This window comes from Tyto alba, unplaced genomic scaffold, assembly GCF_018691265.1.
Source record: "Tyto alba isolate M040663 unplaced genomic scaffold, T.alba_DEE_v4.0 Super-Scaffold_41, whole genome shotgun sequence".
In the NCBI taxonomy this organism is placed as follows: domain Eukaryota; kingdom Metazoa; phylum Chordata; class Aves; order Strigiformes; family Tytonidae; genus Tyto; species Tyto alba.
The window spans coordinates 13,494,677-13,507,675 of NW_024881317.1; positions in this window are offsets into that span (position 1 = coordinate 13,494,677).

Genomic DNA, 12,999 nt, shown 5'->3' on the forward strand with positions numbered 1-12,999 from the left:
AACAATACAAATCCTAGTAAGAAAAAAAAAAAAAAAGCATGCCAGAAAGCTGCATATACTATTTCTCCCATTTGCCAATTAAGACCTAAATCACTGTCAAAACTATTTGTTCTTTTCCTTATAATTTTTGCATAAGCATTCTGCACTGTATCCTAATTCATCATTGACTTGTCAAATAGTCTGGCAAGATAACAAAATAAGAATACTTACTTTGAGAATACAAAATTCATAAAAGGCATATTTCTCTTAATAAGCTTTACCTACAAAAGCATATTAAGAATAGCACATAAAATCTGAGGGAGAAGAGGACAGCTAAAACTTCCCCATTAACATGAGTACATTACCAAGAAAAGGAGTGAAGGGGGCCAAAAAAACAGATAACTGCCTGTGTCTGGAGGTTGAATTTTTAACAGTCAAATAACAGAGACATAATGATCTCAGGATTGTTCCAGGAAACAAACATTACATTCCTCACTGAAACCTAGAACTTCACCTATTTAAGTGCACAGGAAAGAAGATAATTTCTTCATAAATCAGAAATAAAAGAAACAGTGAATAAAGGCTGAGTCACCACAACTAGAACTTCAGCTTCCACCTACACCTCTTACACATGCACATACACACAGAAGATGAACAGCATTGTTTATGAACACTGACACATCTTAATATCAGATGAATCATTACCCAAGGTATTTCAGGATTCATTTTATCATAGCATGTGAGAGGGATACAACAAATGGACTGCTTAAATCCAACCCACATACACTTTGTCCAATGCTTTGTAAGGTTGTCTTTTCATATAGTATTTTTCAATATCGAGAGCATCTCTCTTTAAACAAAAGTCCATTTCTGAAACTGAACCTGTTATCCCAAAGTAGGTTTAGCTAGTGTTCAGTGTGATACTGTATGCTCTGTAGTGCTAATTGTATATATACTTGTACTTCTTATATTCATTTTAATTTCTATCTCTTAAATCTACCCTTATCTTGAAAAAATTTTTAAAAGTTGCATAATCGGTTAACTAAGAATCACTGCTCCTAAAAGTTCCAGTAGTTCACATCAGAATTTTCAACAATGAATATCGGAATCTGTTCTCATTCCTACTGTATGATGCTATGAGTAGGTGACGGCAACACCACAGGCTCCATGCCTCCTTCACAGTGTTCAACACTGCTCATTAGAACTCAACCTCCTAGAACTCATTAGAACAAAGAATACTGTCCTTCAGTAAAAACATGAGTACCCAGGCACAGCTTTACCCCAGCTGAGAGATTTTTATCTCCAGAATGACATCAGCTACTAACTTCTTTAGATCATTCTCTTGAAATTCTCGGTAAACTTCATGGTACATGGCTGACTTTAACAAAACTCTGAACACCCTGTTTAGGGATACGTGGTCTCATTAACAGAACTGGTGTTTGTTGTGCATGATTTCTTATTAATTATGGGGTACAGTCACAGTTCATTGTCCTCCAAAATGGTGGGGACCTTATCTCATTTCTTTATCTAATGAAATAGCATGCTTGCTTTAGTACTCTGATGTTCTGCAGCATTTCAGTTTGTAGACTTTATGAGGGCTTTCCATCATTCTTCAAATTCTTTCATTATAACACCTGCTGCAGCAGTTGATCTGCCCCTGGGCTTGTGATATCCATGATGAATCTCAGCAGTGACTCAGCCTGCTACTCACTGTAACTGCTCATACAGAGCTGAAAGTGTTGTTATATAACCAATCCATGGATACTATCCAAAATCTGTTGGTTTACTTTTGTTCTCAGTAATGGACTGGGCTTCTTAGCCATGCACAGAGAAAGAGGGCTTGGATTCTCACATTCTGAAACACATAGTGCTGTTTCCTGTTCGGGTTTTGCTCCACATGCTGCTGGTCAAATCATCCCACACTAGCATCCCTCACATCTGCACTCAGTTCCCCTGTCAGTGTCCAATCCCTTCGTGCTGCTCAGTGCTTCCTGTGAGATGCGGAACCTCAACTTCTGCCTGCTTGCCTGAAAATGGGAAATGCTCAGCCCCTCCTGTGACTGGATTTTTACTTGACATTCTTTTTAAATCCACTAGACATTGTAATTTTAATCTGACAAGATGCTTGGTAGAAACAGTTGTTATGGTAATGGTTGGGTTGTCATCTTTGAGACTAAATTTCCTTGCAGATAATGGATCTGATCCTCCCCTGACTACAATTTCTGGTCTAATTTTTTAATTATTATTTAATTATTTTACAAATGCATAACAAACCAAGAGAGAACATGCCCCATGGATAAATGTTATATCCTCTGTCTTTAACAAAGACAAACCTTTGGCAGAGTTCTGCTTTGAGCAGGTTTGACTAGTTAACCTTCTGAGATGCCTTCTAACCTGAATTATCCTATGAGCCTAAGTACTTTTCCTATGACAACTAGTTTGCACTGACTGGAAGCCATAAACATTACACTAGTTAAATGCAGCACCACTGTATTACACATTGTATAACTTGTTTTTTCCAGGTCCTTTTCTTTGTACACCTTTCACAAATAAAGCAGTGGAAGAGTAAAAGAAGTCCATCATGAATGAAAGCAATTTGAGACTTCAAGCATATCAATGTTAAGTTTCCCTACAGCATCTCTGTCCTAAAGCCCCACTCTGTTCTAGGTCTTTCACATGAAGCAGTGATGAAAGACAGAAATTCAGGCTATATTTCCTTCCCTTCAAGAAGCACATTAGGATTTCTTTTTCTTGAAGTACCAGAAACAGTAATCATGGTCTCTCCACTTCTGTCCTGGTTGGGGCTGGACTAGAGTTCCCGTTGGTTCGGCAGCGGGAGGAGCTGCAGCACCCTGAGACCCCAGGGGCTCCCCAGGCCCCAGAGCCCTCGCCTGTGTGCGGGGGCGGGGGGAGCACAGCTGGAGGGCTGGGCCCGGATTGGCTGATATTCCATGTCATGTGACATTGTGCTCACTATATAGAGGCAGGAGTGGGCCGGGAGGGGCTCTCACTTCCGGGGGTGTGGCTGCGGTGCCTTTGTGTTCGGGATCACCGGCCGGGAGCAGGCGGGTGTCGGGCAACTGTATTGTCCATGACCCGTTGATACTGCTGTCATAGTATTACTGTTACTGTTATTAAACTGTTTTCATCTCAACCCGCGAGTCTCCCTTTGCCCCTCCAATTCCCTCCCCGTTCCCAAGTGGGGGGAGGGTGGGTGAGCGGCTGCGTGGCATTTAGCTGCCAACCAGGCTCAAACCACGACAACTTCCCTCACACAAACACTTGTGGCAGCAGAGAAACAAACATTTCTCTTCTTTCCCCATCCTACATAGACATCAGTAGAAGACAACAATTCTCCAAGAAAGATTCACTAGTCAAGATTTCTCTGTCCAAGTATGTGGTCAATACAGCTGATGTTATTCTATTTTCATAAGCAAATATTAGTCTTACAATACTTGCCCTAGTCTAATACCTGCCCCCCAAGAGCAGTCTCACCTACTGAAGCTATGAAAATTCGAGCTTTAACCAAATACTATTCCCTAGGATGTGCTCTGCCATGGACATATGCAGACGAGTCAAGACTGAATCAGTGTCCTGCCCTCCCAGCTACACCATTGTGCAAAATGCACTGGGAGTGTAGTCCAGTAAATTCTACATGCAGGCAACTCAATCTGCCTGCTCCTCCAGCATTTGTAAGCCAGATGCAACTGATAACTGCAAAGGGGCCAAGGCAAGAGAGCAATGTTTCTCCCAGACTGAGGGCTTCACAGTAAAGTTCTATACTCAAAGGAGACTTGATAACAAGCAAATTCCCCATAAGTCTTCTTTTGAGACCTTCCCTATTGCTTCACCACCACTAGCCTAGATGACAATGCGATAACATGACCCAGCAGATCATTCCTTCTTATCTCAGCTGATCAGATTCATGAAAACGGAAAGATCATCTCTCCCAGTGCTCCCACAGAATAACGCATAAAGTGTGAGGAAAAGGACTTCAGTTATTCTACCTGAACAACATTAAATCATCTTTGTGTCACTTTTACACCTCTGAAATGAAATGGAGGCCTTACTAAACTCTTAAAATTTCCATTGACTTTAGATATCAGGATTTCACCCGTAAAATGATTCATTGTATGCTGAAAAGCTCTAAAGGTTTGCTTTATAGTTTGATAAAAATGTATATTTTTTTTATATTCAATCCACATTACAGCACAGACTTTACATTTGTCTTTCAATGTCTTCCAGAATTCATTTTTCTTTAAGAAATAACCTTATCATCATTTCTCACTACAGTTTATGAACACTACTATTCTTTACAAGATACAAAACCAAAAAAATCCTCAAAAAAAAAAAAACAGGTAGTTTCTGCTTGACTTTTAAAATCTTACACAGCAAGGCTTGAAAGTATACCACCAATTACCATTAGGTAAATATGCCACAGAATATGCCTGTTCATACAATATTTTCATCCTCTATGATATCTGCACCAGTTCAAGCTTCAGTTGAATTAATACAATGTTGCCTTGAGAAATCTGACCATCCTCCTTCTTCCTGACCCTCATGTCATTAATTTCATATACCATGTGACAACAGGCCCTTCTACAGAGCTAAGGAGCCCCAGATGTCTTGTACTACTTTATAATTTGACTTTCAACCAACAAAAAAAAAAAAAAAAAATCTCAAAGATCAGACATTTTACTTAGTCACACTCTCCACAACATTTAGATTTTGTACTCTTTTGGTCTGCCTGACATTCCAGTCTAACGATTGAAGCATACTACTATTTTATTGCATTACAATTTTCATCAGTACGGATTTCTTCCAGTATATATTTTTTTCAGCCAACTGCCTCCTGGTCAGAATAAAAATGGGATGGATCATAATGAGTCAAACAGTGATTTCAAATATGCTGTTCCACATGCACCGAAATTAACATACCTACTTTCCTGTAGATGTGGATCCTTCAGCACTTAAGTCACTCCTATTTTCTTCCCCACACCACAGTAAATTACAATTTACCTTCCAAAAGACCTACCAAATTGACAGCATGTGATACACTAACTAAATCTGAGTTAATGCATGACAACTGTCCTGCCAGTTGCTGGTAAACAAAAAACAGATGAGTTTTTCCTGGTTTTCCTTTAGCAGGGACACCAGTTTGGTTGCTGAGTGAAAGAGGGAGACCCAATTTTCATAGTTTGAAGAAACTGAATAATTTTTGAGGCATGCTTTCCTGTCCTGACTTTTGAAACTGGCTAGCTCTATTAAATGTTATTCAGGCAAAGACAGAGAGACTGACTGAGCTTGTTAACAAGGCTAAAAACAAAGACACATGAATGCAATGCTCCCATTCTACCTTCCAACATTTTTCCTCATAACTCTGAAATCTGTACCTTCAGGGACAGAAGCACGTCCGTTCTCTGACTTGCCAGCCACAGGCATTTCTTTATCAGCATACCAGCACTAAGGCATTAAGCACTTTTCACAAAAAGCATTGCACCCAAGTGTTTTTATTCCAAATCACACAATAACAGGTGCACTAATAAGCATTTTTCCTTCTTATCTCCTTGGTATGCTTTACCTGATGAATTTTTTTTTGCTTCTCAACATTACTCTTCCTCTCTATATGCTGGAAATAGGTAGAATTTACATAAAATCACTGACTAGATATCATTAGACAGACATGTCCGACAGTGCTGGCCTCAGCGATGTTAAAGGAAGATAGACTTGGCACTATTTATCAAGAGAACAACTGATTTACATCTGTAGCCCAGATTGAACCACTCTTAGTTAGAACTATACACTTTGAATAACTATATATACATGCAATGAATCAGAACAACTCAGACACTTCATATGATGTAAGATAAATAGATAGGTTCAAGTCTTCCTTTTCAATCTTTCAGATAAGCACTGTGAACCTGTGTTTCTCTAGATCCAATAGGTAAGTAGCAGAAAGCAGTTTGACTGTAACTTGCTTGTGTTCTCTTTTTCCCCAGTCCTAAACCTTAAAATCCTTCTCAATCAGATATCAGATAGTATCTTCCTCCCCACCCCTGTAGAACATTGATAATGATGACTGCATCAATTCTAATGCTCAATGAAATGAAGCAGGGGGGAAGTATGGAGGAGGGAAGATCGAACTAGTAAGATTCCCTTCCAAGTTTTTCCATAGATTCTTTTTTTCACGAAAAAACTAGAGTTGCCAGATGAACAAAGAATTCTGCCTAAAGACAGACAGCCATCAACATTGCAGGAGGGACTTTATTTAAAAAAATCCTGGCTAGAACACCACATCTTGTACTGGGATGTTTCCCTTGGTGGTTGCCAATGGCAAGTTGTCTGTAGAGCTTACTAAAGAACTACGGAAAGTAATCAGCGTTCATTACATTTTCTGTCTGCTTCGAAATTCCACCAGAATTAAAAATGGCCTTTATATATATTCTCTAGCTATTCCATCTACCTTAGCTGCAAAGAGATCTATGATACAAAAATTCAGTCATATAAAAGCAAAGGCTCTAAATCTACCTATCTACAGATAAATTCGTATTGTCCAAGTTGAATTCGGGTCATTCATATATTGTATTTATAGGCACACACTGAGGGACTCTGAATACAAAAGAAATAATTCACCTGAAAGTGGTCTGGACAGCACATTTCTAAGTAATTTCATTCTCTTTACTGGGACTGTTGTAGGACTACATGTAATCTAATTGCCTGTGTTGCATGTTCCTAAGATTACCCACAAAATGCAATTTTATTTCTGGGTTGATGATATTTAGTTATTTATAGATAAGTGGGTAGCAGAGTGCCTTTTGCCATACTCTTAGAAATGGTCATGAAGTAATGCCCACACACTGTCAGATGAAGATGATGTTTCCATACTCTTTTAAAAATCACATCAAGCTCTACAGAAACCACAAACAAGTATATTAACATTCTGCCGTTTGAGCAAAGTCTGTGGATGTCAGTGAATTGCTCCACAAAAAATTGTTTTCTGTCTCTATGATTGACTCTCAGAGATTATCATTCCCTTTAGTCCAAAGGGTGCTACACTTTTTAGCAGAAGCTCTATATAAAGACTGGTCTCAGCTGTTGCATCACTATTTCAGTCACAGGTGGATCACTCCTAGACTGAAATCCACAGTATTGATTCAGTCACCTTTCTAATGTGCAGATAGATCTTTTGGGTATAAAATGGGAGTCACAGCATCCATCATAAAGGAACAACCAGACCTAGTTAGCTGCAAAATACCGTATGCTTAAAGACTTTTCCTGACAATATCCATTTTGAAAAAACATTACTAAATTTCTACATGGGATGTACAACTCTGGATCTCAGCATTTGTCTTTTGTGGGAAAGTGATCTACCATTTCTTAATAACATAGGATGTATGGGCAACATTATCATGTGAATAAATATTGGCCTTCAAAACACAGCATAATCTGAAATGTTTGGTGGGTTAGTTTTTGTGTGTTGAAGAATAAAAGAAAGCAATACAGAAATAACCACGGAAATAATGTATTTTCTAGTATACATAAGTGTATAACAATCATGACTATAAGAAAAAAAAATGTGGATGTTTGCATAAAGAACTGGATTAAAAAAAGTTAATGAAATAACTGATGTTAACTATAAAACATTCTGGAAAGACAGTACAGTATAGATCCTCCATAGTTTCCTAGCAACAAAATTTTCTCTGCTTTCTTAGAGTATCATACAGTTGTGGAATCCTCCTACACATAATTTGAAATCAGGGATGAAAACAAGGATGACCCATCTTCCAGACTAGAAACAGAAAACCATTTCAAAGCCTGCTGAAACTCAGCTCGGTAACAAGCAGAATCTCTTGTTGGTTTAACTGTATTTTACTTGCATCTTGGACACAGTCAAAAGCTTAAATGTATCCATCAGATAATCAACCCTCATAATGAAGAGCATAAATAAACAACACATGGGAAGTAAGGAATGAGACAGATTTTAAAATAACTTCAGCGACCACTACAAGAATTAAAAATAATTCCCAAAGACAGAAGAAGACAAGAAATTGGTTTTGACTGGCAGCTGTCCCCTAGATTTCTCTAGACAGCATCAGAATGGGAACAAAACAAAAGACAATCCTCTGCTTTATCCTGTATTTTACAGTGATTCTCTTGCAAAATATTCTTTATTTTTCCAATCCCAGAACACAGAAAGCAGAAACAAAACTCATGTTTTGCCTAATCAGTCTTATCCTTTAATATTATTAATATCCTACCTGTAATGAAATTTAAAATTGCAAGTAAAGTAAGAAACTAATTTATCAGGGCTTCAGAATAATAATGCCTAACTCCCTGCTCATAAAAACAAGCAAGGGTCATGGTCTAACCAACAAAATTCTAACACAGAGTTTCCTCAAAATAAGTTTTCCAATAACAGAATTAACAGGTGTGTTTTCAATTTGGGAAGGTATCTTTAATTTCTTTAATAGTTTAGAATGCAAGGTTATGAATGCAAGAGTTTGTCAATCTACAGCAAACTGCATACGTAACTTGGAAGACTGGCATCCTTCTAAGCACAGGACAAATCATCATTCCACAGAAGAAAGATAAAGTATCTTTAAGAAAATAAAACCAAATATCACTAAAGTAGTACAAAAGTATGAAATGCCCAGGCAACGCAAATTACAGCTTAATGTAGAAAACCTTTTCCTACGAGCAAAATCCTGTTATCAGTGAACAGAGAAGTAACAACATCCTCATGGCCAAAAAATGGATATGAACATTTATGTCATTCAGTTCTCATAGCAGTCTTGTTTCTATAAGGTAAGAGGAAACAGGACAAGTTACTGCTTTGGGGTGGGGAACCCACCACGTAAGAAGTGGGCACTACTCTGGCTATGCTGTTTTCCCATGTCTGTAAGCAAAGATATTAGCAAGCTTGCCTCCCAATTTAACTGCTACATCTTTAAAAGTTGTTGCCTTTGTTCAGTGTCACATCAGCTCAAGAGAAAATATATTTGTTGTTCCTTCTTCCTTTATTAGTATGAGCAGTCAGAATTTAGATCAGACCATTTACTTACTGTTACTGAACTGTTACTGTGGTAGTCAACCCACCATCCCAGACTACTTAAGCAGGTGAAAATATCAATTTCTGACAAAATTATCCTTTCTGATAACCTACCACGAGTAATGAAGTTCAGCATGTTGTAAATTGCACAGGAGTACAATATTTTTCTTTTCTACTTTATTTAAATTGGGATTAAAATCTCAAAAGAGCACCTTACAAGGCATTGAGGCAACTGAAGCTAAATTTCAGTCCTAGCTTTAAATCTGACATTCCCAAAACATCAATCACATCATAGGTTAGCACCAGTACCAGGCTGCGGTCTCAGTCTGTGATGGCTTCCTCAGCTCTTTAAGAAAAGTCAACAAGAGACAAAGGCAGAACATAAGGCAGCAAATCCAATGGCTAAAAATATGTCCGAACTATGGTAGGTATTCAGAAATGATGCCTTACATCTCTTACAGTAACTTAAAAAAACCTCTTCCATATTTATCCTCCCAACATAGGATGTACATGCTCTGCCTAAATCAGATATTACAAAAATCTAGATCTTTGAATATCTACTGGTACACAAGTAAGAATTAAAGTAATACAAACATCCTGTTCATTATATGAATTCTAAATCAAATATTAAGTGTTTGCACACCATCAAAAGATGCATTATTGCAAGTAAAATCTATTAAAAAGGCATGCAAAATGTATATATGTATATGCATGCTGATTGAATTGAAGTTCCTGGCATGACAAAGTTGTTGACAGAGAACCTACTGATCCGTGATACTGGTTATGCATGCTTTGTCAATAATAGTGCAGATAGGGTTTTTTTCATTAAACATATACACATAAATGGAGACCACAAAGAAATTGGAAAAAATTATCTAAAATCTGCTACAGTACATTTCATTAGTATATCAGTATGTGGGGAATGCTTCTGTGTTTAATACATTCGGTGGCAATGGTGCTTCGATATGAAAGATAGAATATAAACTGTGAAGAAAAATACTAGGCAACAGTATTAGAAACAGTACATCCTAGGACAGAGCTTAATTAAATAACATTAAGAAATTATTTATGAGAAAAAAATGTAATCTCATATTTTTATATTTAGAACCAATAAAATGTAATCCTACACATGAGTCTTTACAGTCTAAACCAGACAATCCAGACACAAAAATGGTAGTGCAGAGGGGGTTCTGTTAGATTGAATAATGGAAAGAAAAGAGAGACTGCTTCCTGGGATAGGTTCTAAGACTCAATTTGAAGGAGGAAATCTTGTGTAGCAAAGCACAGAGTCAGTTTGCTAATCTTGTGTTTAGCAGAAATGGATAGCCTAACAATTCAGGTACGGCTCAAGAGATACAGGTGAAAGTCTGTGCTTCACATTAGACTTTAAATCAGCTTCTCAGATCCCCATTTCCCTCCCTCTGAAAGAGAGAAATAATGTTAATTTTATTTCACAATAGTCCTGTAAGGATAAATATACTAGACATGGATGCTAACGTAGCTGGGCTACTTTGGTATCTAGAATATGATGAAATTGTATTTGTGTGAACAAGCAAGCATGATTTGCAGATAGAACAGTGAAAAAGCATGAATCCTAAAGCTCTCACAGGCAGATCTCCAGCACTCAGATACAATGAGTAGGCAGAGGAGGTTTTCAGATAAGTTCCATATGGAATGAAGATCAAGACCAGATGCAGCTGAAATGTGAATGGAAGAGCCATACAGCCATGTAGCCACTACAGACAGCATCGTATAAATGAGAAGACACACAACACATGGGGCAGTTCCAATCGGCTGTGCTACCAGCTCCCCTGCTAAGTCATATTTGTAGAGATCTGCAGGCAAATGTATTAACTGAGCCTTGAGAAAAAACATACCAGTTTCTAAATATCCCAAAAATCTTTAGGTCTACCCCAGTAATAAAGGAAACAGTCACAGATCTACAACCACAGAGCTTTAGCTTATAACAATGATTCTGTAATTGTGCTATTTGTAGTAAAAGCAAAAAATAAGTCAGTCATGAAATGTCAACTTTCTCCATGTGGACTTTCATTTAACATACATCTAAGTTGGTACATATATTGCTGTTAATAAACCTTTTGTGCTATTTCCTGCACCAGTACTGTAACGAGTGGAAACTATGAAGTTCAGAGCTCTAAGCATATGGAATTTTCCAGGTCACATGTTAAACCAAGTGGTGGACTCTGCTGGGCAGAGAACATTAAGAAGGAAAAAACTGAATTCTAACCATATGTTTTGAAATGAAACAATATGCTCATTCTGTTACAGCTGAAAACTTTAATAACTGCTTTACAGTTAGCAGCAGTAAAGAAAGTAATCTTGAAACAGCATTTACTGTGAAATAGAAAGTAATTACAGCATAGTAATGAGAATGCTCAATGTATATCTCACAAGTCTGAGGCAATATAATATTAAGTTATACCATTTCCATCATTATATTTATTAGTGTGGTTGTACAAGGATTAAAAAAACTGACAAGAATTAAGGTAAGTGGGATTTGGTTTTCATTTTAACTCCAACTGAACTATGATCAGTGGCAGAGAAGTGTGACTATTCTAAGTGTAACATTTAATCGCAGTTATAGCATAGGTTATGCTCTCAGAGAAAAAAAAAAAAAAAAAAAAAAAAAAGCCCACACAGAAAATAGGGTAAGGCCAGCATCTAGAATATCTTGGAAGTGCATACACAACTGCATTGTATCAGCGCATTACATGACCCAGAACACACTGTACTGGGCAGCCCCCTTTACTGCTGGGGAGCAGGAAGGGTTCTGCTGTACACGCATCCCTGCAAAAAAACAAACAAACAACATTTTGTTTTTTGCTTACCTAATTACAGTCATTGTCATTAGAAAGTCAGAATTTGTCCAGGTTAGAAATTACCATTAGAGTTTCAAGCAACTAAAGATAGTCCAGAAAATTAATTAATTGCACTCAAATACAAACTTACACCTCCTATTAGACTTAAACTGTTATACTCTTATTGAGGAGGTTTTTGGGGGTTCCATTCACGCAGATAAAAAGCAAACAACAACAGAAAGAGACAGAGAGAGACTAAATTCTTTCTAGCTCTCAGATTCTGTTCTTGGTGTGGTATCTGGGATTATGTTTTGTGACTTAATCTTGGCATTTTTCTATTGCCATGTTGTTTATATCATGCTTGTAGATTCCCCACATCATCTTCACTCAGATTGTGCATAGGCTCCTCATAATAGAATCCTAGAATCACTTAAATGTAGATGGTTTTCCTTATACGATACAAATTTACAGGGTTATAATCAGCAGTATTTGGAAAGTAATTTTAATGTTAATGAAAGCAATTACAAACAAAAGTCAGAACTTGTTTTAATGGAATAAAAAGCAAAAGTGTCTTAACAGTAGGGGCCCAGGTTATCACAGCAATATTGCAAACTACTTAACTAACTTTTCACTCCAGAGGTTGAAGATTTTTGTGTCCAAATTCAACATATGAATCTGTGTATTCCAGGGCCGGAAAGCTTGAGGTCTATCTCTTCATGCTTAGCCTGATATGAAGGCAGAGGAGCATGCTAGGATTCACCCTAGAATGTAAGGCAAACTGTGGTTTCATTTTTACTATTGTAGCTCTAGTTCTTAGATTCAGCACTGTACAGGATCAGCCATCACTGAAAAGAATTTGACAGGGCCCTTCAAGTTTTAAAAGAACCCTGTTTCTTTGTCTTTTTCTTTTTTCCAAATGTTACACTATATGCTAACAGAGAAAGTCTTCACATTTGTCAAGAGTGTTGGGCATAGTCTGATGACAATAGATAATTTCATATATGCAAATTCAAAGCAGCGTCCAGGCAATGCTTTCTCTCACAACGAGGATCCACATGTCTTTGGGGGACAGCGTTACAGAGTAAAGATACCTGTGATCTACAGCTACTGGCATAAACCTTTGTTTTCAGTAATCTGCAGGTAAGTGTTCAA